Source organism: Taeniopygia guttata, chromosome 20 (genome assembly GCF_048771995.1).
Source record: "Taeniopygia guttata chromosome 20, bTaeGut7.mat, whole genome shotgun sequence".
NCBI classification, from domain to species: domain Eukaryota; kingdom Metazoa; phylum Chordata; class Aves; order Passeriformes; family Estrildidae; genus Taeniopygia; species Taeniopygia guttata.
Window position 1 is genome coordinate 12,788,510 of NC_133045.1, and position 24,101 is coordinate 12,812,610.

At 50.0% G+C, this 24,101-nt stretch overlaps 2 long non-coding RNA genes across 3 annotated transcripts in view; one reads left to right on the forward strand and one right to left on the reverse strand.

Moving 5' to 3' along the window:
- The window catches only part of LOC140680352 (uncharacterized), a 27,797-nt gene extending 21,087 nt beyond the window's left edge, over nt 1-6,710 (reverse strand). Inside the window, exon 1 of the long non-coding RNA XR_012051540.1 lies at nt 6,340-6,710. This is a non-coding gene — a long non-coding RNA (uncharacterized lncRNA). The remainder of the gene's footprint in view (nt 1-6,339) is intronic.
- LOC121470959 (uncharacterized) overlaps nt 1-24,033 on the forward strand; it is a 29,791-nt gene extending 5,758 nt beyond the window's left edge. Inside the window, exons 2-7 of one of the 2 annotated variants that reach the window (XR_012051539.1) lie at nt 6,699-6,791; nt 7,738-9,611; nt 13,685-13,950; nt 14,853-14,947; nt 15,434-20,733; nt 23,553-24,033. This is a non-coding gene — a long non-coding RNA (uncharacterized lncRNA). Of the gene's footprint in view, nt 1-6,698; nt 9,612-13,684; nt 13,951-14,852; nt 14,948-15,433; nt 20,734-23,552 lie in introns of both variants that reach the window. The other variant, XR_012051538.1, reaches the window with a different exon arrangement.
- Nucleotides 24,034-24,101: the final 68 nt, after the last annotated feature.

Genomic DNA, 24,101 nt, shown 5'->3' on the forward strand with positions numbered 1-24,101 from the left:
TCAGAGATGTTTGGAGAGGGATTTAATAAAATCAACTAATAAGGTTTGACGTGCTGAAGATTAGGAAAAGTCATTCCGAGCGTCTGAACTGACCTCAGGGGTGGGAGGCTCAGGGGAGGCGTGTGTTATCCTGGGGATGGAAGCCCTGCTGGGATGGCTGGTGGGACAACAGCAGCTCACCTCTCTGTGAAACCATCTCTGAGCTGTGAGGGCAAACCAGCAGGGCAGCCTGGCACTGGATAGATTTGCCTTAAAATTTCAAAAAAAAATGAGGAAGGGAAGAGGCAGCTGGAAGCTGCTGGGTGCCCTGGGGCTGGGAGCAGCCCCATCCTGCAGCAGCCCATCCTGGGGTGGCTGCAGCAGCTGTCCCCGTGTAAATCACCCTGTCCCCAGCCCAGGGGCTGGCACTGGGCAGAGGGGTCACCACCCACAGCCAGGCACTGCCTCACCCTTGGTGCCAACTGCTCGGGGCTGTCAGCTTCTGGTTTTGTTTTGATGATTTAGGGGTTTTTTTTTAACTTTTTTGTCACAGGACCAGCCCAGAATAGGATCACGAGATCAATGTTTATCACTTTCCAAATAATCTATAGCTGGTTTTAGTGCTGACACCGTTTGAAAGGCAGTGTCACTGTCACTGTGACAACACTGCTTGCTGGTTTTTCCCATTTCATAACTAATAAGTGAAGTGAGCTTGACAGCCTTGGTTTCAGCTTCAGCCTGTTGGTTCCCATGTCACAGATAGGCTCTGTTAGAAGCAAATTCTTGTCAGGAGAAGAGAATTACAGCTGAAGCTTGAAATGTGCTGGTGCTCAGTGCAAAGCTTTAAATTCTTGACCAAAGTTAGATAAAGCCAGCTGAAATGCACCATCTACTATTTATCTTTTCCTCCTGGCCAAAAAAATCGACCATACTTCCTAGAGTGGAAGTATGTGTCTTTGCATCCAAGCTGAGAACTGTTGAGCTCCTCTTAAAAATTAGTATAAATACAGCTTTTTAAATATTCTGGGTTTTAAAATGTGTGCAACTGTCCCTCTCCCTAGACATGTGTAGATTATCTGTATTGAAAGATGAAGGTATGTATGGACATATCTTTAAAGAAAAAGGAATGGTTCGTTCTCAAGGTGTGGGAAGCTCATTTAGTTGGTAATAAGAAAAAAATGTTAGTTCTCCCCCGGTAGTCATTAATAGCTCCAAGCTCCAGCCTGAGTACAGATGGAGCTTTGATATGATCACACTTTTGCAGAGGGAATGTGCTGTATATCCTGCTGCTAATCCTGGGGTGGAAATCAGCTCCTCCTAACACCTGCTGCCAGGACCCGACACACTGATTTCAGCATTTGCAGCCTCCTGGGCTGGATTTTGGATTTGGGCATATCCCAGCTGGGAAAGTCAGTGCTGGGCACTTTCTTTGCCTGATGCTCTCCTGTAAAACCTCCCTCAGAGCCACCATTCCCTGCTGCCCTCCCCTTCAGCCCAACCATTCCTTGAAGCCCATTTCTCCCTGCTGGGTGGGGGCTGCTCCTCCTCTCTGGGCACAGCAGAGGTTTGTGTTCAGACAATGTTTTCAGTTATGGTTTCCAGCAGGATGAGCTGGAAACCTCCCAGCCTGTGAAATGCAGCAGCTCCTGGAGTCAGATGAGGAGCAGGTGCCTGTGGAGCTGGGAGCCCCAGGCCCTCAGGCTACAGCTCTGGGCTTTTCCAGGGAATGCTGCTCCCAGAGCCTTCCTGGCTGCCAGCCTGCCATAAAAACTGGAGTCAAACATGGATCTTGAGGGTTTTGGCCTCTTCATTAACATTTGGCAATCAAATCTTGTGATTGAAAAGTTTTCTAGAAGCTGAGTGGAAGACTGGAGGGGGTTTTGGAGGGGTGTTTTTGGTAATGGGTGGAAAAATGTATGGTTAAATCTGAAGGGACCCTTAGCCTGACCTCTGGGGTATAACAGAGTGTTGAATTTCCTGCACTTCACTCCCACAGTCTATCCAAGAACTGCCTAACCACAGTGCTTTCCTAGGGAAAAAAATAATGCTCTTAAATGCACTCATTTCAGCATGGTAGAAATGTTTCTTATCCCTGACAGGGAGGAATGGGATTTTCCAGAGGGGTCTGGGACAAGGAATTTCTGACCTAGGCTCTCCATGCCTTCCCCCTGACCTCATCCCTCTCCCCAGACAGCACCCTGTGATCTGTTTGTGTCCTCTCCTGGTTGTACTGGAGGTTGGAGAGACATTCAATGAGCTAAAGGGGCAGAGTGGGAAGAGGTTTCTATTTGGGAATAAAGAAAGGGCAGGCACACAACCCAACTCAGCAGGGACAGGGTTAATCTGACCTTGCCCCAGTTTTGGGTGGGAAATGTTCAGCTCAAAACAGGTATTTATTATTCCACACAGATGTTTGCAATGACATATGAGCCACCACTGCTGCTGCTCTTTTGCCCAAACCCTGCTGGGCCAGGCACGAGCAACAAGGTGTCCCTGTCCTGAAGAGGTCTCAGACTCACTGGGCAATTACTTCTCTTTGTCCATTGATTTCCTCTCCCAGATTTAAAGTGAGATGACAAATAAATTATTTTAAGTGACCTCTTGAGATGGATGTGCTGCCAGCAGGCACTAACCTGCCTTGGGTAATGGAAGGCTGGGGGATTCACAGATTTGGAAAGCTTTGCTAAAATGACACAGATTAAGATATTCTAGAGATTATCTTCCTAAAACATGGTGGTCAAGGGCTTAATGACTTAAATTGTGGTCAAATGTCTGCTTGTTATCAGTTGTCTATTGCCAGTTAAACTGCATTAATGAAAGTCTCTTGATAAAAGCTGCCTTATCACCCGGAACTGAGATACCCGGCCTAATGTGCTCCAGCAAGGCTGGAGGAAATTCTCTTTTCAGCAGCAAAGGAGCCGAGGTGTCGCTTTCCTGAATTAGGCTGAGGCAAATGGATGGTCAGGCCCTCAGGAAAGAGGCAATTTCTTTCACCTTTTGTGTAAAGGGCTGCTTATCCATGTGTCAGAAAGGATTCTGGCTGTCTTGCAGGAGTTGAGGGTCCAAGCAAACACACCTTGCTGACCATTTGCAGTGGCTGGGGCTGGAGGCAGCATCACTGCACCCTGAAGGGATGGCACAGCACATCCCTCTGCCATAACCACTTACTTCCTTGGAGGAAATGGCCTGAAAATGGTATTTAACATTGTTGATGACAATTTCTACAGATTTATTACCTGTTTTTTGTTCACTGTTTGGCTGCCTGTTCCCCTTCCATCTGCCAGCCCTGTAATCCACCTCCTCTTATCTCAGCACAGTTCTCTCCACCTCTTGCTCATTTTCATTTTATTGCCTAGCTAATCTCATCCTCCTGCTTTTCCTGACACCGCTCCCTCCTCCCCATCTGTGGAGATTAAATCACTGCTCCTTTTGTCTGGTGCCACTCAACATTCCCCCATTTCACTCAGCCTTTGGGAAGCTTCCAGGCACTTTTGCTGTTGTTGCACACATCCGTTTTCCTGGCACAAAAAGGCCCATCAGCATCTGATGGGAGCGTTCGTGAGTCCTCTTTCAACCAGTTCTCAGAGATGTCCTGAATGTGAAATGGAGCCCAGCTCAGCCTGCCCAGTGCAGCACAGCCAGGACCAGCAGCAGGATGCTCAGGGCAGCTCTGCAGTGCTGGCAGAACACCTGAACATCAGCTGAGAAAATTCTAGACCAAAGGCGTGGGCTAGGAAATCTCCAGGCTCTCAAAATGTGACGCTTTGGAAATGATTTCTCATTTTGTTGTAGTCAACCATCTTCCCTATTTACAACCTGTCACTGTTCATGGCCTCAACACTTTTATTCTGATTACTGCTGAGAGCTGCTGAGGGTTTTGGGTCAAGCTTGAACAGCCTTCCTGCTCAAGGGTGTTTATTTCATCCTGGTTTGGGGTCACAGCCATGGATAGGGACACTGGATTTTCATGCCACGTGTTTCTGGCACCCTTCCACCTTCCTGCAGTGCTGGAGACTCTCAGCAGTGCCTCCTCCACCTGTGGGGTTGTGCAAGGCCACTGAAGGCAGTGCTGCTCCTGTGGGCTCAGGACTGGAGCCAGCAGAGCCTTTAACTCCCTAGACTGCTTCAAACTGTGCCAGGGGACCACATTCCCTCACAGGGCTCCTCACAGCTGCCACTTGCTCTTTGTCCCTGCTGTGAGCACCCCGGTGGGTTTGCTGCCAGAACAAATCCTAAAGTCTTGGTTCAAATAGGTTGGTTCAAATTTGGAGTGATTCCCACTCCAAATAGATGGAAGATGGTCCCCTCAGCAAGGTCTCCCGCTGCCTGGCCCTAATCATTGAGTTTAGATGTTCATTTTTATGCTGTTTGGGTTGTACCTCTTGCCTTAATCTCAACTTGCAATACCGACCATGGCGCATTTGCTGTATCTCCCCTCATCACCTTTATCTGCCAGCATGTTTTAAATTAGTTTAAAGACTATGTGAACTAAAGAAAAAATCCAAAAAACCCCAAGCAGCTTCAGATGAAAGCCAGCAGCATGACTTTAAAAATAGAGCAGCATCCCTGCGCGAGGTGCCGAGCAAGTGGGAGCACGGGCGGGGAGCTGCAGAGGCTCTGTTTAAACAGAAGGTAAATAAGTGGCTGGGGGAGCTGCAGTTCATCTTGTTCCCTTACGTGCTGCCCAGATAATGCAGCAGATCTTTGGCAGGCTGGTTCTAAAAATGGACACAGCTCTTGGGTTTCACTGGGGCTGCCGAGCTCGGTGCCGCCTCCGTGGGAGCAGCACGCCAGGGAAATGGCATTTGGTGCTCCAAAACCACCAACAGTGCTCAGCTCTCGCCACTGCTGCTTTATGAGGAAGACTTTAGCAGTGAAGATTTTGTGGCTTTATACCGTGGTGCCTAATGCAAAAGTCGCTGCCTGTAAATCCCTGGGGTCAGGCAGTGTTTTGTTAAAATTCCCTTTCCTGACCTGGGAAACAGCAATCATCTGACAGTGACAGCAGCACTTAATTAGTAATTCAGGATTAAAATGGGCTGTCCAGTGAGTAATTTCACAGGAGCAGAGTTTAGGATTGAAGCTAGTTTCATATAACAATTGTCTTGAAAGCCTCCTTGGCATTTTAATGGTGTTTTTCTTTGGTCTAAATATATACGAGAAGTTGAGAGGATGTTTAGATCTGTGCAGGGTATAAAAGGGACCAAGAGAAAGACTGAAAGGTCTTGTCCAAGCTCCACCCAGTTGTGTGAGCCCATGGCTTCCCTAGGACAGGGCATCATCCCAGGGAGCTGCACCAGTCACCATTCCTCTCACTGCTCCAGGATGAGCATTAATATCTTTACCTTCCTCGCCACCCTCCTCTCTCCTGCCTAGCTGAGCTCAGCTCAGCTGTGCAAAGGACAAGTATTTGTTACCCCTCAGTGGCTGCAGCTATGGCCAACCAGCCCTTCCCTGCTCCCAAGGAGGCTGTGTTTGGATTGAGCATATGTTGCTCACTGGAATGGAGAATTCTCCATTTTTTTCTAAATGAGTTTTCTCAGGCTGTCCCCATTCAACAAATTCCAGGAGGAAAGGGCAGCAGTGCCCCTTGGCCAGACCATGGCAAGCCCTTCTGTTCTCCTGCAGGAGAAGGCAGAGTGCAGCCTCCCCATGGCAATAGAGTGATCCTCTGTTGGGTGAATTGTTGCTTACAAGGTTAATTAGCTGTAGAAAATGAGCTAGAATACTTGGGAGTAATGAATCATAATGAGTCATTATATTTGAGGAGTGACAAATTAAATTCATGCATGTTTTGGACTACTTGTTTTAGTCAGAATGGAAAATAGTGCTATGCTTTCTCCTGCTGTTCTGCTATCGTGTCAAGATGTCAGGAGATAAATCAATATGGCCAGAACTTGTAAAGTCTGGCAGTGTTTGATTGCATGATGTTTAATCTCTCTCCTGGGTCCTTGAGCTAGGAGCAGGAGCTCCTCTGAAATCAATATTTTTGCTTCCACCTTCAACAAGAGGGATTTTCAGCTGTTATTGAGAAAAGTAAGCTTCTCCTCAGCTTAAAGAGAAAAAAAAATTGTGATGTCCTAATGCCATGAGGGGTAGTGTCCTCTGGCAGCTCTGACTGAGGTGTGGCACCCTCATCTAGAGAAGTACATTAAATTATAGCTCCACCTCCCACACCAAGATGAGTTGAGGGACCTCTTGGATGCAAGATTCACGAGATCCTTCAGCTCCTGCTGCCCCCAAAAGAATCTCTGGAGTTTTTCTATGGAATTAGACCAAGTAACATAGCCAGCCAAGGGGCAGACAGACACTGTAACCCCTGAAATACATGGAAAGTAAGGATAAGCAAGCTGCTCCTACCTGGAATATAGCTTCCAGAATCTCAGTGTAAGATGAAGGACACTGTGTAAAAGAGGATCTTGATGAGAAGAATTAATTCTTAGTCCCCTTCAAGCATTATAATATGTCCATGAGTGAGCTGAAGCCTGGCACAAGCTGCTGTGCTTGATTTGGGTTTTTTTTTGGTGTGTACCAAGGTTCAGCTGGTTCAGGGCTGGAGGAGCTGTGAGCAGTGGGAGGATTTGAATTCACAGCCATCCTTTTAAATATATCAGTGGTTCCAGGAGGGCAAGTGGGACTGCTGCTGATTCAGTTCTTTGCTGGATTGATGCCTCTGGAAGTGTTTAGAGAGATTTGACAAATCTTTCTGTCTGTTGTAGGTTCCCATGGTGTTCACTGTTTGTCACCACTGGGAGAAAACATCTTTCACACCATCTCAGAACGAAGAGCACTTTGGGGTTCAAAGACAGAAGGTACCAATTAGTTTTGCTACTAATTATATGTCAAAACCTAATATAAGTTAGGCCCACATTAGTGCATTTCTCCAGATGTTTTCACAGTTGTCCTGCCTGCAGCCCTGTGGGTTATGCTCTGAGTTTTTAAGCACTCATCTGGGTCCTTCTCCCTCCACTGATGTGGTCAGTCCTGGCATGGCCACTTACTCAGTGCTGTAAGGCATCACTGACACAAAGTGCAGCATTCTCCTTGGGGTGCAGAGCTCTTTAGGAGGCAGCCAGTGGGGTGACTGCTTACAGACCTGGCCCTGTGCTTGGGGATGTGGATTCATGTACAATATCTTCTGTCAAAGCAGCTATGCTTGCTCCTGCCAGGCTGCTCTGAAGACCCATACAATGATGTCAATTGTAAGCCACAGGCTGGCTCTTATCTTCAAATTGTTTTTCTCTGACAATTTTAAGAAGAGCTCAGCATGTTCTCAGTAGGAGCTGATAGATGCTAAGCACTTCTGAAATCCTGCCAACTTCATTTAGGTTCCTAAACAGGAACTGAGTGCTTTTGAACATATGATCCTACGGGTGCATTTCATAACTCTACAGCTCTGTCCAGATCATTTCTTTCCTCTCTCCCTGTCCCCAGAATGCTCCTGGCAGCAGCAATAACACCAGGAGCACCAGGCTAGTCAAGGCTTGAGTGATGTCTCAGTTAAGATGTCAGCTCAAGCCACACAGAGCAGAATTAAGTGACAGCAGTTAAAAGGTGCCTGTCTGCATCCTGTGTGCAGTGAGGTCCCCATCACCACTACCAGCACTATGGATATATTTGATACAGCTGTAATGGATTTTATGTATGTACACAAAAGCAATAATCTAGTGCAAATTCTGCCTTGTTTTTCTGGGTATTTCATTCCATGTTTCAGGCCATGTACACTGTACTTGACAGTGCTCTGCCTCTCAATTTCAGGATTCAGATTGTCTCCTAAGGAGATTCTTGGGGCAGATGTAATGAATATTTTGCAGCGTTCACGGGGCAGAGGAGGAAGGCAGACAGACCTTTATCTGAAGCTGTTCCAGCAGAGTTAGTGCATGGACAGCATCTGTTTTGGCGCTGCGAGGCTGACATCCCCTCCAGCAGACTTGGCAGCCAGCGGAAGGACCACACGTCAAAAAATCTGGGGGGCCCGAAGGCTGCGGACAAAAGTACGGCAAAGAATTCAAACATCAGCGAGGGGAGCGATGCCGGAGGGCTGCGGGGATCGATGAGCACAGTGCTGCGGAATGCGGCGTTCCGATAGCGCTGCAGGAGGCTCCGCAGCCCCACTGACCCCGCGGCATCATCAGGAGCATCCCCGGGGCCCGCACCGCTCCCGCACCGCTCCCGCCCCTCCGGGACTTCCCTTTTCTCCGCAGGTGTGCACAAGGTGTGTGCCACAGCCCCCTGGGCACTCTCAGCTCTTTGCTCGCTTGCCCTGGATAATGTATTAAAAGCCACCCGTGGCTGTGATCCAGCTGTTGCCAGCTGTGCGCTGGGGTGGGGTTTGCGTGTTTTTCTCACGTTCGTCATTGTGGGGTTTGGGTGGTTTTGTTCCACTGGTTTTGGTTTCTTTGGGAATGGACCCAGTGGGACTAAGCATGTGCCTGTGGTCGCATTCACTTGTTTTGTTTTGTTTTCTTTAAATTTTCCTTCCCCCCCATTTCAGATTTCTAGGTAAATAAATCCAAGTGCGGAATGAATTAAGAATAAAGCTGGGTGGAAGGTCTGGCTGATGGAAACACATGCTTTTTTAGTTGAGGTAGGAGAAGAGCACACTCATTCAAGCCCTCATCCTAGGGCAGGGAATTCCCTGGCTTTTGTCTAAATATGGCATGCGAGAGCAGAGCACAGGCAGTGCAATGCTTCACTGAGTATTGTTTAAAAGGGAGCTTGGCACCGGCCAGCAAGTAGGATTCTTGTGAAAACATGGCACAAGGAGTTGTTTGACAGATTCTGACATAGCAAAGTCTTTACAAGAGGCAAAAAAAAAAAATAGAAAAAGAAAAAGAAGAACAAAAAGGAAAAGAGAGAAACTGCAGAATGCATGAAGCCAAAAGCATATTGTCTGCCTAGGAAGATTGCAGAATAAAAGGTGCTTAGCACTGAGTCATACCCTGCATGGTCTGTGGGCCTGATCCTATCAGTGATCCATGGCACTGAGTTAAAAATCCACTCCTAAATGATTGCCTCTCTCATCCAGGAGAGGATATGAAGGACAGGGAGAGCTGGGGAAGAGGCTGCCATGGCTTGAACCCACTGGCCAGAGTCTCTGTCCCAGACTTGCCAGGCTGGATGGATCCATCCTCTGCCACCCTGCAGGCAGTGCCATTTCACCAGCAGATCTTTGGATGCAGCACTGGGCCCAAGCAGTCCTGTGCTCTGTGTAGGTGTCTCCTTTTTGCAAAGCTTCTGCTGAGTTTTGCCTTTGAATCCCTGTTGCAGCAGCGGTCCCTGGCTGGAGGAAACCCTTCCCCCACTGCCTCTGCTGCATCTGGAGACATTGTGAGGACCTTGGAGCACAAAGGTCTTTGGACATCTCAGCAATGGAGAATTTTGTCTCCAAAATTCCTGATCTGTTTTTGAAATATGGCCATGATGTGAGTGTGATTTGAGGGAGGGAAAACTTATCCAGAACTCAGCACTTCTGGAGGTCTCAGATGAGGAAATGTCACTTGATGATTTTACTACAGACAACAGCTCTGGACGGTCTGTGCAGCTCATACAGAGGAGGACTTGGCTCAGCCTTCCCTAAATTTGCCTTGAATGCAACATCCATGCTTGATCATAGCTTTCTCTCATCAAAGGTAAGTCACTCTTCCTCTGGTTGGTTGTTTGGATGGTGTCTTGCAATGTAAACCGGAATGATAGGAGTAGTTTGTAATTAGCACATACCCTCAGGCAGTTTTGTTGTTCCTGAAATGCAAGGCCTAAATTGTTCTGCTGCCATAGGATTGGTTTGGTGAGTGCTGTAACTGCTCTGCATTTGTACTTGTGTTAGTGAAAGCTGTTCCCTAAGAGTGGTCTGGTATGGATCAGAAACCAGGAGTCCAGATCCACTCCTGTGGGCACCTTCCCGTGAAGCCAAAGGTTAATCCATCACATGTGCTGTCTGTGAGATGCACTCCATGGCAAAGCAACAAAGCCCAGGAGTTTCTGTGTCATCTTAGCAAAGGCACAGGAGCACTCCCCCACCCCTTTTTGAGCATTTCAGCTGATGCTGTTAATTGTAGTGGAGCTGCTGCAAAATATTTCAGAAAGCAAATATTTGGTGTCCCCATCCAGCAGGAAATAAGCAGAAGAACCAACCACCTGCCACTCACTTGGTCACCTCAACAAAGCCAGGCTGGGGCTGGGAATCAATAGCAAGGACCCCGAGCCTTTGTGGTGCTCTCTCTGAACAAGAGCTGTGCTGGGAGAGCAAACAACACCTGGAGGAGCTGGGCACGGGCTGGAAGGGGGCAGGGATGGTGGCAGAGGCTGTTTGTGCTCTGGGTGGGGCTCTGGCACGGGCAGGAGGGGGAGGATGTCTCCATCAGCCCCTGGTGAGTGGGTGCCCAGGATGGGCAGCAGCTCCTCCGTGCCTGCCAGGAGCAAAGCCCTGGAGTGGAAGTGCCACCAGCCCCTCCTGCTCCGGGCTGGGGTCACACCACACACAAATGGCACTGGGAAATTGCTGTCTGGCAGAGGCAGCAGATCCACCACCACTCACACCTCTGCCCAAGCTGAATTCCCAAAGGAAACCAGGGAATTCCCTAAGACAACCAGGGAATTTTACCCTCACTGGGAAGCAGGAGGATGGCACGTTATCCGCTCTGGCTGGGTCCAAATACCCAATGCCCAAGTGATCTGCCTTTGGGTGTTGGGTTTTTTTTTTTTTTTCCTTAAAGTTATTTTTTGTTGTTTTTTTTAGACTTCTAAAAACAAACTTCAGATTTGTCAGCTGGAAGTGATCTCATCGAATTACAGATTTGCTCTCCTGGGAAACTAAACTCTTCTGGTGTAATGATGGGAAAGTCTCACCTTCCCTTCCTTAATATTCCTTTAACCAAGGTTCTATTGAAACTACCTTGGCAGGGCAACAGCTCAGAAACAGACACAAAAGAAAACCCTTTGTTACTATTAGGTTTTTTATTCTATTTATTTTCTTACCCATCTCATGATTTTGGGGAGATGGGAAGTGATTTTTGAATCTGCATTGGCACATACCCAAATCTATAGAGAAGGATACATTTTACTAATACAGGAGTCTGTTTGTCCCACTGCCAGCAAAAAAATAGAGGCAAACCCCAATAATTAATTTGCTTTATTTGAGCTGCAACACTGTCTGCTCACTCCTACTCTTTTTTTCTGCCTCTTACAAATTCTTTGCCCAAGTGGAAGCCCAGCTCAGCAAACCCAGTGCAGTATCACCGCACTCAAGTGAGGATGGGCTTGGCTCCTCTTCAAAGGGATCTTTTATCGAGTGTTCAGTGTGATGTGACAAAGCAGGGAAGTGTGCCATGGATGTGGTGCTCCCAAATCCCCTCCTTCTACCTTGATTAAACTTGAGGGCAATTACCCTTGCCAGGGTGATGAGGGCTGCCAATGTGCATCTTGTTTACAGATGTGCTCATTTTTTTACCTTGTTTTCCCATTTTGCACTGGGACAAAACTCTTCTGCTTTATGCTTTGGATAAAATCCATTTTAAATACCAAGTTTCTCATGTTCTGCCACAGGAGCTGTGGGATTCAGAACTTTGTGTTTCAGGCTGGCACAGTTGCTGTCATGTGCAAAGTGATGCCCAAGCCCCTGGAGACCTGCAAGGTCTCACTGTCAGTGCAGGGAAGCTTTGGATGGGGCCAGTAGAAACTAAAAAGATTTATTATGGGACTATTTTATTGTTCTAGGAACAAGAATTTACTGTCTGGTGAGAGAGGGCTTTAGACTCTGCTGTAAATTCCAGATGAACATTTCACAGCATTTGCCATTCCATTTTGCCCTATTTTATTTTTTTGCGTTTCGTTTTCATTTCTAGATTCTGCTTCATTCTGAATTCTGATAAATTTAGAGAGTCATATTTTCAAAAACAAACAACCACACCCCATTTTGGCAAAAAAATACTTGGGTAAACATTTTTATTTTACCAATTTCCCAATTACCTATAGCAGTCACTTTAAAAAAAATGACTGCAGATAACTAATTTTACTTGAAAATATCCTGTTTCTTTTTTTCTCTCTGTTTTTTTGTTTTTTTTTTTTTTTCTTCAGAAGAAGCAGACCAGATTTCAGAGCAACTGTAACAGGAAAAATGCACATCAGCACCCTGAGATATTTCCATGTTTGGCTTTGAATCTGTCAGTTTTACATGGAGAAAAAAAATACATTGTGAATTTTGTAGTTCAGAGACTGTGTAGCTTGGTGGTTTGGGCAGAATGCACTGAGGACAGGAGCTTTTCTCCCTGGTCATTCCTGCCTCCACCCTCTTTCACCCCTCGCTCTGTGCCATGGCAGCCTCCTCTGTGCTGGCTTCCTCCTCCTTTCTCTGAATAATCTTCTTCCCTCTTTTTTGGTGACTGAAATGACATGACAGCCTGTTTCAGCTGATTGTGACACTATGCTGGACTTCCCTCTGCCAGGGCTCACTGGTTGCCTCTGGAGCCATGGGACAATGGTGGGACAGCAGACCCAGCTCTGCTGCCCTTGGCTGTGTGCTGAGAGCCCAGGAGCAGCGTGGCATCCCACTTGGCACCCTCCTGGCAGGGCCAGGGTGAGGCTTCCAGGAGCTGCTCCCACTCCTGAGCAGCCCCCCTGCTCTCTGCTGTGCTGGAATACCAGCCGGAGCCTTGGCTCGCTGCTCTCAGGCTGCCAGGGGTGGTTGTTAATCCCTCTATTCAGAGTGTTTCCAGCAACAGGAGGAGAAGCATACGGCATATGCTCACCTCGGCTCCCAGGAGGGCTGGGGGAGTGTCCCAGCAGCTGCTGGGGTGATCCTTGTCCTTCTGGCCTTGCACAGCCCCGTCCGAAGGTGTGCTCACCCCTGGGCATCACCCCACGAGCAGCTGGTGTCCCTTTCTCCTCTCTGCAGCCAGCAGCATGGACGAGGGCAGGGCAGAGGGGCTGGAGGAGGGACTCCATCCTCTCCTGGTTCTCCTTCAGCTGGATCAGCTCCACAGCAGGGCTGGGAGCACCTCAAAGGCACAGGCTCTCCCTTCACGGTCACAGTGGGGCTTTTGGGTGCCTTGGCTGTTTGGAAGTTTGTTGGATTAAGGACTCACGTCTGAGCAAAGCAGGTGAGATCTGGATGCAGCCTTGGGCTCAAAGCACACGGGACATCTGCAGCAGTAGAGCAGGGAGAGCAGGCTGAGTGCTGAGCTCCTGGATCCTGCACCTCCCCCTGCCTGCCCTTGTCACCAAATCTCCAGCACATCCATCCTTGATGTCCTGCCATTGCTCGTGTCCTGACACTCACGCTGACCCGGCTGCAGCCAACAGGAACAAGCACTGGCATAACTGGCACCTCATCTTCTCCCTTCCCTTGTCCCCTCCTGTGTCCCCTCCTGCCCACCCTGCTCTCGCTGCCTCGCCTGCTCTGGGCACCATCTGCTGAGTTTGGGGCTGTCTCATCTCACCAACTGTCGCTTGTCCTGGCTGTGGGGGAAATGTGCTCGAGTTTTGCATCAAAGGACCCCTCAGCCCCTCTCTTTGTGGGCCAGCCGGGCTGTCGGAGAGGAGCCAAGCAGTTGGCACTCAGTAAGCAACGAGCATTAATAAAAGCATTACAGTGAGGTTAGAGCCTCATTAAAGTACTGCTAACGAACCGTCTGCCTTCCAGAAGTATGAAATTTTAGCTAACACTTCCTCCTTCTAATTTTATGTATATTTAAATCTTTCCGGGCAGGCAATATTCATTTCTCCAGGCTGCTACAGCATAAACAAAGCCCATTTCAGAGGAGCTGCTCCTCTGAAGGGGGTGCCTTTGGGTGCTGTCTCCAGCCCTGCGGCCTCACCAGACACGGCACAGGACCTCGGTGTGGTCACAGCAGCATCCCGGAGCTGGGTGGACATCAACCCCATCACCCCCGGGTGCACAGCACCACCGGGGCTGTGGGATGAAGACCTGGACACGCTCCCAGCCCTGCCACTGCTGCTGGCGGCCTTTGCCAGGTGGTTTTTGGGATGGAGGCCCCACAGCCCCGAGGTGTAGGGCAGCACCTGAGCTCTGCGGGGCTGGGGAGTGGCACTGGGAGCTCACCAGGGGTCCCCAGGACCGAGCAGGGTTTGTACAGGAGGGGTTCACTCTGGGGGACCCCCAGGCTCCCCAACACCCTCAGGGCTGGCTGCAGGTGGTGCGCAGACACCCGGCAGCCCATTGTAAAGCAAATTAATTCTCCCCATGCTCTCGGGGAGGCTTGGCAGCAGCAGGGAGGAAAGCAGCTGCTCCGGGACTCACAACCCCTTTTGATTCCATTTCTCTGATTTTAGCAGCATGGGAGGGACGTGTGAGCCGCGGGGACATCTCGCTGGGGTCTCACGCTGGGGCTGCTGTGGGTGAGCCCACAGCTTCTCCTCCTGGGCATCCTCCTCCCACCTCAGACAGGTTTTTATTCTCCTGCTCCTCAAAAGCAGGTGGTTTCACTGTCACAGGACAGTGCTCGATGGATGAATCCGCCTTTTTTAGCTAACAGGGTAAACACGGTGTTTTTGACAACAAATGCCATTTTCTTGGATGGACACAACCAGTCCGAATGGGTTTAGCAGCCTGCTTGGAGGGTCTGCCCTGGGGACAGGGGTGGCATGAGGGTAAACTCGGTGTTCAGCTGGTGGTTTGAGTTGCAGAGACTCAGAGCTCCATGCAGCACCCTCTGTGCTGAGGCTGTTCCCCCACTGCTCCCCGAATTTTGTGGGGCTGCACTGGCAGCCTGGGGTGTCCTGCCTGGGGCTGGCAGTGTCCCACTGGGGACAGCCACAGCCTGGGGTGTCCTGCCTGGGACTGGCAGTGTCCCACTGGGGACAGCCACAGCCTGGGGGAGTTAGTGACTCGCTGCAAAATCTCCTCTCTGTTTCAGGGCTACAACACAGATTTTCCTCTTGCAAAGGCCCAGCTCTGCAGACAGGCACTACCCTCACTGCAGGGAAATCAGCAGGATGTCTTGGGGCAAAGGTAAAACTAAAGTACATCAGTAAATGTTAGCAGGATCAGGACCTTATTCAGGCATAAATAAGGTAGCTCCAGCCAACAATAGAATTACCTAAGTATAAAATCCCATGTAAGCCAGTAAGATCAGCTCCAAACCTGCTATGAATTTGCTTTTTGTTTCCATGCCAAGAATATATCACTTCTAACTGCTGCAATCAGGGCTGGCCCTTTCAGGTTTCTTTAAGTGCTTCTGAGCACGTTTATTTCCCATCCCCAGCAGATCCACACAGAGCCTGGCCCTCCTTCCCTGGGGCATGTCCCAGCCTGCTTCACCCACAATCAATTCTCGCTATCAGGGAAATTTTTTTTTCTTTCCTGGCTGTTTTGTTACTGCATTCGGTAAACAAAGGGACAGCAGTGACGATCCAAACCCATTCTTTTTTATTTGCCTGGGAACAGAGTCAACAAACTATTTGTTGGTGTTTTGTTGGTGTTTTTGTTCTCTTTTAGCCAGTGACCGTTGAAGCAGCTACTGGTACCCGTGGGGAGCACGAACTGGAGCTGCAGGATTTGTCACCTGCTGGCACCAGCTCGGGGAGGGGACGGTGAGGAGGACAAGGAGCTGCTGGGGGAAGGTCAAACTAAAGGTCCAGAGCACAGCAGTCCGTTCTGTCTCTCCCAAACCACATGAGAACAGCCTGCAGCAGTTTCCTGGTGGTTGTACGTGCCTCAGTTTCCCCAGTTCTCAGTGCACAGTTCCAAGGTGGTGCCCCAAGATGAGAGGTCTGGTGGTGCCTACGCCTGGATGAGAGCAGTTCTTGGGGATGAGCTTCTCAAAACACGTGGGAGAAGGGAGGCAGGGAGGGATGGGGGCGAGAGAAGGAAGCTGGAGGCTCTTTTAGCCTGAGGGCAAACTTCTCCTGGCCTCTCCATCTCTGGGGCCTGTGCAGCAGCTCAGGCAGCTCCAGGCTGATCTCTTCTTAGCAGGCACCAAGAGAAGCATCCTGGCTCCCCCTGCCACCCCACCTGCCCCTCCAGCCCACAACAAGGCTCTCCAAAATCCCAGGCAGAGCTTCCCTTCCCATTCCACTGGGACACAGCAGCCCCTGGGACAGCACAGCCAGGACCAGGAATGTATTTTCCATGCTTTGGGCACTGGTGTGGGCTGGGGACACCCTGGTGCCATCAGAGCCATTTGTCACCCCAGGCCACTCTGGAACAGGGTGGGGGGAGCTGCTCTGCTGCCTCTGCCAGGCATCACTCCCGTGCTGCAAACCAAACCCTGCAGAGGAGCATCCCCGGGAGCCATATGGTGTCTCAGGCTTTGGTGGAGTCCAACAAAACCCAGAGCAGCCCAGCAGGTCGGACTGTGAGCCATGGTGAGCCCGGGGCACCTGTCCTGCCCTGCTCAGGGCTGCCAGGAGTGTGTTGGTGTCTCCTGCCTGGCGGAGCTGCTGAGACTGGGGGGTTTGCAAGTAAAGGAGGATGGTTTTGTGGTCAAGTGATGCATGTGGAGGGAGCAGCATCTCAGAGCAGCATCCCAAACAGCAATCAGACAGCAGGAGGGCCAGGGGAGCTCGGGGACATGCCTGTGCCAGGAAAGCCACAACTCAAAGCTGCTCTCAGGGCTGAGGGCAGCACAGCCAAGCCACCATGGCTTGCTGGAGATGCCTGCCCTGAGCTCTGCTCCCTCTGGGGGGATCAACAGTGCTGCAGCACACAGGAGGAGGGCTACACGTGGCTCTAGCCTGATAGAGACCACCCAAACAAGGCCCAAACCCACACAGGCCAGAAAAATGACTCAGGAGAATCACTTTGTGATGCTCTGAGTTTGCTGTGGACAGACACAGCCCGGGTCGGTTGAATCTCAAAACTTATATTAAGCATTTGCTGCCTGGTTTCCAGGAGCTGTGAGCAGCATTTCCCATGCTGGGAAACAGGCTGGAGGAGGGATGTGTGCCCTCCACCTGGAGCTGTGGGGGCTGCAGTGACTCACTGATATCAGGGGGATGCCCAGAAAGGACCTGGGGATGTTTGTGTTGCAAAGGCTTCTGGAGGTTTGCTGTATAATTACAGTTATGTAAAAAAAAAAAAAAAAAAAAAAAAAAAAAAAAAAAAGAGGCAGATTTCAGAGTTTACTCTAAATTAAAAAGGGAGGAATGATTGTTTCTGACTGGTCATGGATTCATTTTTTAATTATGTACCCACAATGTGTTGTCATGCAAGAAAAATCTAACCCTTACAAAAACTCATTTCAAAATGAGTAAGTGCAACATTTTTTTAATAATTGTCTAAGAAGACTGTTGCAGGACTGCTGGGACTTCCCTTTTCCCCAGAATGATATTCTGGTATAATTAATGGGGCATTTGGACTCTGATAGCATTTGCTTCCATCCAGTTTCTCACAAAAACCCTTTCTGATGCCTCTCAGATCTCCATGAAGGTATGTAAGCTTTCCTCCCCCACTTTCTGCCTCCCAGAAGGAGAATGGGAACTGGAAAATTCACCCAGTTTCTTGGCAGAGAGGCAGAGGTGATGTGGTTCTGCACAAAGCAGGTCTGACTGTGGACCCTGGCAGCAGTTTTATCTTCTTGCTGGGCTGGAAATCGTGACCTCAGCCACTGCAGCAGGTGTTCTCTGGAACATTCTGCGGGGAAATTGGTTTAAATAGCAACAGCATAATTTATCCATCTGAACTAGCAAAGTGTTAATCTGTCTCAGGGGTGAAACAAAAATTCTGTGAAACTTTCAGGGCTCGGTTTTTCTGCACCCAAACAGGCTCCCAGAGCTGTGCTTTGTGCTTGTCCATCACTGCCTGGAGAACGCCCAGCACAGAGAGGCCATTTCTGCTGATTGCAGGAAAGTCAGTGTTTGGTCCTGCTGTCAACAGGTTTTAGCTTGGAGAGAAACCTCCACTAACCAGCTGCTTTGTGGCATTTTTACAGCAAGATAAAAGACGCCTGGAATTATTAGTTGGTCACCAAGCAAATGTTTTTACTGGTGAAATGTTCCAGAGGCTGTTTAGAGATTTGACTGACAAAAGTGCCAAAAATGTACAACCCTCCCCAGATTCAGGGCTGAGATGGGAGATGGAGATGATGGAGATGATGGAGATGATGGAGCCACCTCATGCAAGAGCTGCAGGGGTAACCCGGGGTTGAAGTGTGGGGAGAAGCTCATTTGTTATGCAAATTCTGCTTGAGCCTGGCGTAGACAGTGAAAAGCTTAAATTATTTTAAGCAGAGGACCAAAGTTCTCTCCATCCCCCTATCATCTTGGATCCTTGAAAAAACAAAACAAAGCAGAAACCTCTGTGTGAACCATCTGACAATGATCAGCACTTGGCTTTTCTGGCAAGTGGTGCAGCACAGGCGCGTGGAAATAGAACAATTAAGGGAAAAAATGGGTATTGGAAGCATCGAGGCTTTGTGTTGTCTTGATGACAGCACGAAGTGATCACCCTCCAGCCTTATCTCTCTGAGCCTGCCAGGGACAGCAGAGCTGCAGGGCTGGGGGGTGACACACAGGAGCTTTTTTGCTGCCTGCATGTTGAGGGCTGCGGCTCAGCCTGGGCTCTCTAGGCAAGGAGAGGAGCAGGGGTGGCTGTTTTGGATGCAGGAAGCCCTTTCAGGCCCAAAGTTGGAGCTGGGAGGCTGGCCCATGCAGGGAGGCACCCGTGCATGGCCGCGACCTTCCTGCGCCGGCGGCGGCTGCAGCTCCCCGGCACCCACCCGCAGCTTTGCATGAGCAGATGTGCATTCATGCTGCCAAGAAAATCCTGTCAGTATTTGGGGCACCAAGGGGACAGAGCTGAGCCTTTCCCACGTGGGCAGTGATGCCATGCTCCCATTTCCATGGGGAGAGCCAAAGCTGTGCCATGTGCTGTGTCAGGCAGTGCTGCTGCCTGTACTCTGCCCACAGCAGCTGTGCTAAAACCCTTTTTCCAGATAGGCTGCAACTCTCCAGAGTGGTTTTCCCCTGAGCTGAGCTGTCCCCTGGCCTCAGCATCCTGGTGCCTCTGAGAAGGCCCAGAGTTTGCTGCACTCTGGTGTGCAAAGGGCTGGTTAAAGCTGGGGATGAACCAGCTTTTTAAAAGGGGCTTCAGAAAAGCTCTTGATCTGCACCAGGAAGATTCCCACTGGTTCTGCAGCCCTGTGGTCAGACTGGGGGGGGCAGCCTTTGTGCCTCATGGGTGCTGGCACAGTTTGGGCTCTGCTGGGGAAACCTCCCTTTTTCCCTGCAGTACAGGGTCACTTCCAATGATTCCTGCTGGATTTCCTCCCAGCCCTGTCCCAAACACATCAGGCTAGGAGCTGTGCTGCGTCGCTGCTCCCCGAAGCACATGGGTCCCTGGGGCTTTGCTGGTGTCTCTAAGGGGGGGCAGCGAGGCCGTGGAGGTTGGGGAAAACCCTTAACAAGCCCAAACAACCCCCCAAAAGCCCCATCCAGCCTACAGAGTGGAGTTCAAGCTGTGGTGGGCTCTGTGGCTCCTCAGCACCCCAGGATCCTGCTGGCACAGGTGACATCCCTGTGAGCTCAGGATCTCCTGGTGTGCTTTAACAGCCTGTGCTGTGCCTGGCTGGGACTGGGGGTGACACTGAGCTGGGGAGCTTCATGAGCCCCTCCCAGGCACAGCGCAGAGGAAATGGAATGATTTTCCTTGGCATGGCCAGCAGATGCTGGCATGGCTTTCCCAGTAACCCCAACATGTCTCTGCAGGGCCACCTGCCCCCAGCCAGGTGTGAGCCAGGTGCAGTGGAAGGAGCTGTGGTTTGTGGTGCAGTAACACCTGGGCTATGTTTTCCCCTCTGTATAAAATGCTTTGTTTCCTTAGAGCCATGTCTGCACTGCAAAGTCTCCACAGTCATTCTTCAACACTTAAAAGCAGTTGCTCTCATGGGCATTTTTGAAAGTGTTTAAAAAATCTGTGTGGGCATTACAGTGCTTGTTTTCTCTGATGACTATTTTTAATCTTGTTTTTCATTAAAAAAAAAAAACAAGATAGATATGAATTGAAACTACGCCTTTAAATATGACGTGATATTGGCTGCTCAAAGCTAAACACAAAATGAGGGAGAGCTGGAGCATGTGCCTAAAAGCTGAGAAAGGCTAAAGCTTTGAATGCCACTCGCTTGGCAGCACTGCCAGAGCAGAGCCCAGGAAGCATGGCCAGGGCACGGTGCTGGCCAGCTGGCACCTGAGGGGTTAAAGTAGCGGGTTCACCCTGCAAGGAAAGAGCTGGAAGTGGTCTTTCCAGGAGGAGATGCTGGCACCCCTTGGCAGGCAGACTGAGAGAGCCACCAGAGCACCCCTGAAGGACACGGGGCAGCACCAGCAGTGACGAAGGCACAAAGAGGATGCTTCCCTTCCATGCCCAGCGCTGGAGAGGAGCTGTGCAGGGAGCTGCTCCCTCCCCCAGCTCCCTGGCCCCTCCTGGGGCTCTCTGCTTTTGTTCCCATGCTGGGGACTTGGCCAAGTGGTGTTCGGCCAGAGCCAAAGGCTGCGAGAGGCCGGGAGGACGCGGTGCTCCTGCAGCGAGCCAAGGATGGGATGGGGGCCCTGCAGTGGGGCCTGTACGAGAAGGGCACCCCAAAAAGGCAGAGCCTTGCCCCACAGAGCCACGTCACACTCAGTGCCATGCCGTGCTCAGTGCCATGCTGCCTGGAGAGCAGCAGGGCAGGAGCAGCTCTGCATGTCCTGCTTTGCATTTCAGGAACCAGCCTTCCTGCAGGGATGGTCCTGGCTGAAGCTGGGCAGGGAGGACGGCAGCGTGTGGGAAATGCAGTGGCACAGACCCTGATGGATGTCATGGTGAGCTATTTTAAGGCTTTATCTCGCTAGCCTCTGACAAAAATGTGCTTTGGAGCAGAGCTTATCATGTGCAATTTGGCACATGGGGCCGGTGAGGGGACAGTGGAGTGATCCCTGGAGCTGGGGCAGGTGACACAGAGCCAGCAGAGCAGCAGTGCTGTGTGCCACAGGGCATGGGCATGGACAGGGTCTGACCCAGCCAGCAGAAACCAGGTATCTGAGCCTAAATCCCAGCCCAGGTCTGAATGAGGGGAGTGCCAGCTTTGCTGTGCTCCTGGCTTCCTGGTGTCACCCAGAGCATGAGGATGGAGCATGAAGCTGGGACCTTCCCTACTTTGGATCTCCCTGGACAGGGTTGATTGGTCAGGTGAATGATGCTGCCTCCTGTACCCCATTTCCCCATGGCTGTGCCCCAGGAGCTCGAGGCATGAAGAGCAGAGGAGGAGCAGGCCAGGCTGAGAGCCCTGGGGCTGCCACCACCAGCAGCTCCTGCTGGCTACCCTGAGGGGTGCTGGGCTAGGCTGGGCCACTGCAGACAAAGCCTGCGAGGAGAGGAGCTCTGCAAACACTCAAACCCACAGCAGCAGCCTGCACTGCTGGGACCCAGAGCTCTGGGAGTTATCACCCTCAGCCTTTCGCTGCTGCAGCTGGAGATTAGGGAGCTGCTCCTTATCAGCCCCCGGTCCTGCCCCTGTGGGGCTCCCCTTTCGGTCTTACTCACTGGAGCAATGAGTAAGCCTGTTGTAACCACCGTGCTGGGACATGTGGGGCAGCGGGCTGTGCTCGATGGGTTGGGGTGGGGGTTTTTAAAGCATCTCTGCAGTGACCTGCAGCCTGCAGGACATGCTGCAGACACCCACCAGAGCTGGGGCTGAGCTGGAGCTCACCTGCACATCCAGAGCTCACTGTGTCTGATGGGGATGGGAAGAATTAATTCTGTGTGTGTGCAAAGGAGGGAGGGGAAATCCATGGTCCTCACATGGCCACAATCTCCAGTGTCTCACTTGCACACAGAGCCCCACACCTGCCCCCAAAATCATTGCCTGTGCAGAAAGCTCTTGGCCCAGCCTCTGAACTTGGGCCCAAATCCTGTGTGTACCCATCCATCATCCATCATCCATCATCCATCATCCATCCATCCATCCATCCATCCATCCATCATCCATCCATCATCCATCCATCCATCCATCCATCCATCCATCCATCCATAATCCATCCATCATCGATCCATCATCCATCCATCCATCCATCCATCCATCCATCCATCCATCCATCCATCATCCATCCATCATCCATCCATCCATCCATCCATCCATCCATCCATAATCCATCCATCATCGATCCATCATCCATCCGTCCATCCATCCATCCATCCATCCATCCATCCATCCATCCATCCATAATCCATCCATCATCCATCCATCATCCATCCATCCATCCATCCATCCATCCATCCATAATCCATCCATCATCGATCCATCATCCATCCGTCCATCCATCCATCCATCCATCCATCCATCATCCATCCATCATCCATCCATCCATCCATCCATCCATCCATCCATCATCCATCCATCCATCCATCCATCCATCCATCCATCCATCATCCATCCATCCATCCATCCATCCATCCATCCATCCATCATCCATCCATCCATCCATCCATCCATCCATCCATCCATCCATCCATCCATCCATCACCCAAGCAGGTTTCAGCCCCTGTCTCCTCCAGGATCCCTACTCAGTGACAATTTCCAGCAGTTTATTCAACAGCTACAAGAAAATATTCCTGCACTCTCCAGCTCCACAAGGCACATGACCCCGACAGTGCCAATGGAATAAACATTTGCATTTAATTTATGATCTTTCCTGCAAGCTCTGTCTTGGCTGTGGCTGCAGAGGGGCTGGGGCTGCTCCTGCCTGCAGGACAGGGCCTGGGGCAGCCTGGCAGCCTTTACCCAACTCCATGGGATATTTTTATTTTTTTTTTCCATTCAAGCCTGTGCAGAATTCCTGGCAGGACTGGAGCTTTGTCCAGATTGCAGATGCCCAAAATATCTATATTCTGGGCTGAGCAGACTGAGGCTGAAGTGCTCGTGGTTGGCTGATTGAGGAGGACATAGGGGAATGCAGAAAAACAGACAGACAGAGTGAAACTGCCTGGACAGGTATGGCAGCAGTGGGCAAAAGGATGGGGGATGCCCCTGGGCTCTGCCCCATCTCCAGGCGGGGCTCTCACACCAACATGGGATATTTTTACTGGTTTTCCCAGTCTGCTGAAGCCTGAGCTCAGTCCAGGACAGGGTTTTGCCCCAGATTAGCTTGTGCTACCAGCCATTAAATGTGCATTGCTGTTATGTTATGCTTCTCATTTTAAATTATCTTCTAAACTGTGGTTCACCTGGCATCTTCAGGAGCCAGGATTTGTGAAACAAAAGTTAAAATGACAGTTTAAATAAGGCATTTATGTGTATTCTTTGATATACACACACAAATGCACACAGCTACTGATAAAAACCACGTGTTTGTTCATACATACATGTTTCTAATCAGATTTATAATGTATATAATAGAAATGTTTTTCTACATATAAAATTCATTGGAAACAGGAAACCAAATTAGTTTACCTTACTAAAGTGGCATGAAATAAAGAGCAGTGTGCACTGTTGAAAAGAAGGTAGGATGTGGTTTTTGGAGAACTTTTCTTCCCCTCAGGGCTCGTTCTACCATGTTTATGTCTAAAACCTGCTAATTTTAAAGCCAGCTCACAGGAGACTAATGGCATGACTCATTTATTTAATTTCACTTTCATTTTGCAGTGTTCAGGGCTTGTTTAAGGTGCTCCCATGTCAGCAGCTCATGCAAACACACCAGTGGATGCTACAGGAGACCACAAATGTCTGTGGGTGTCTGCACACACTGACCCCCCGTTTATCCACGAACAGGAGCCACTTCAATGAGCTGATTTTAAAAGATCTTTTGAGTGTTAAACATGTAATAAGATGCTCAGTGCTATTTTCAAACCAAGGCATGTTCCTGGCTGATTTATAAAAGGCCACAGTCTCCACTTTTATTGGGCAAATGCTTTTAAAAATTGGCTCCTGGGATTTCGGGTGCTCATTGATTCATTCTCTCAGAAGCCTCCATCTCTGACCTTTCCAGTACCAACTTTTCCATCTCCAACTGCTCCATCATCCTCCTGAGCATGGGCACACAGCTAATAAATCTGAGTCTTTAATTGCCCTCCCACACTGTGTGGCTTTATCTGAGCCATCATTCCTGGTGCTGTGCTTTGTTGCATCTCTCTGCTTTCAGGTTTGTGCTGCTGGAGTCAGCAAGAGGATAAAACTGTTATTTAGGTTTGGTTT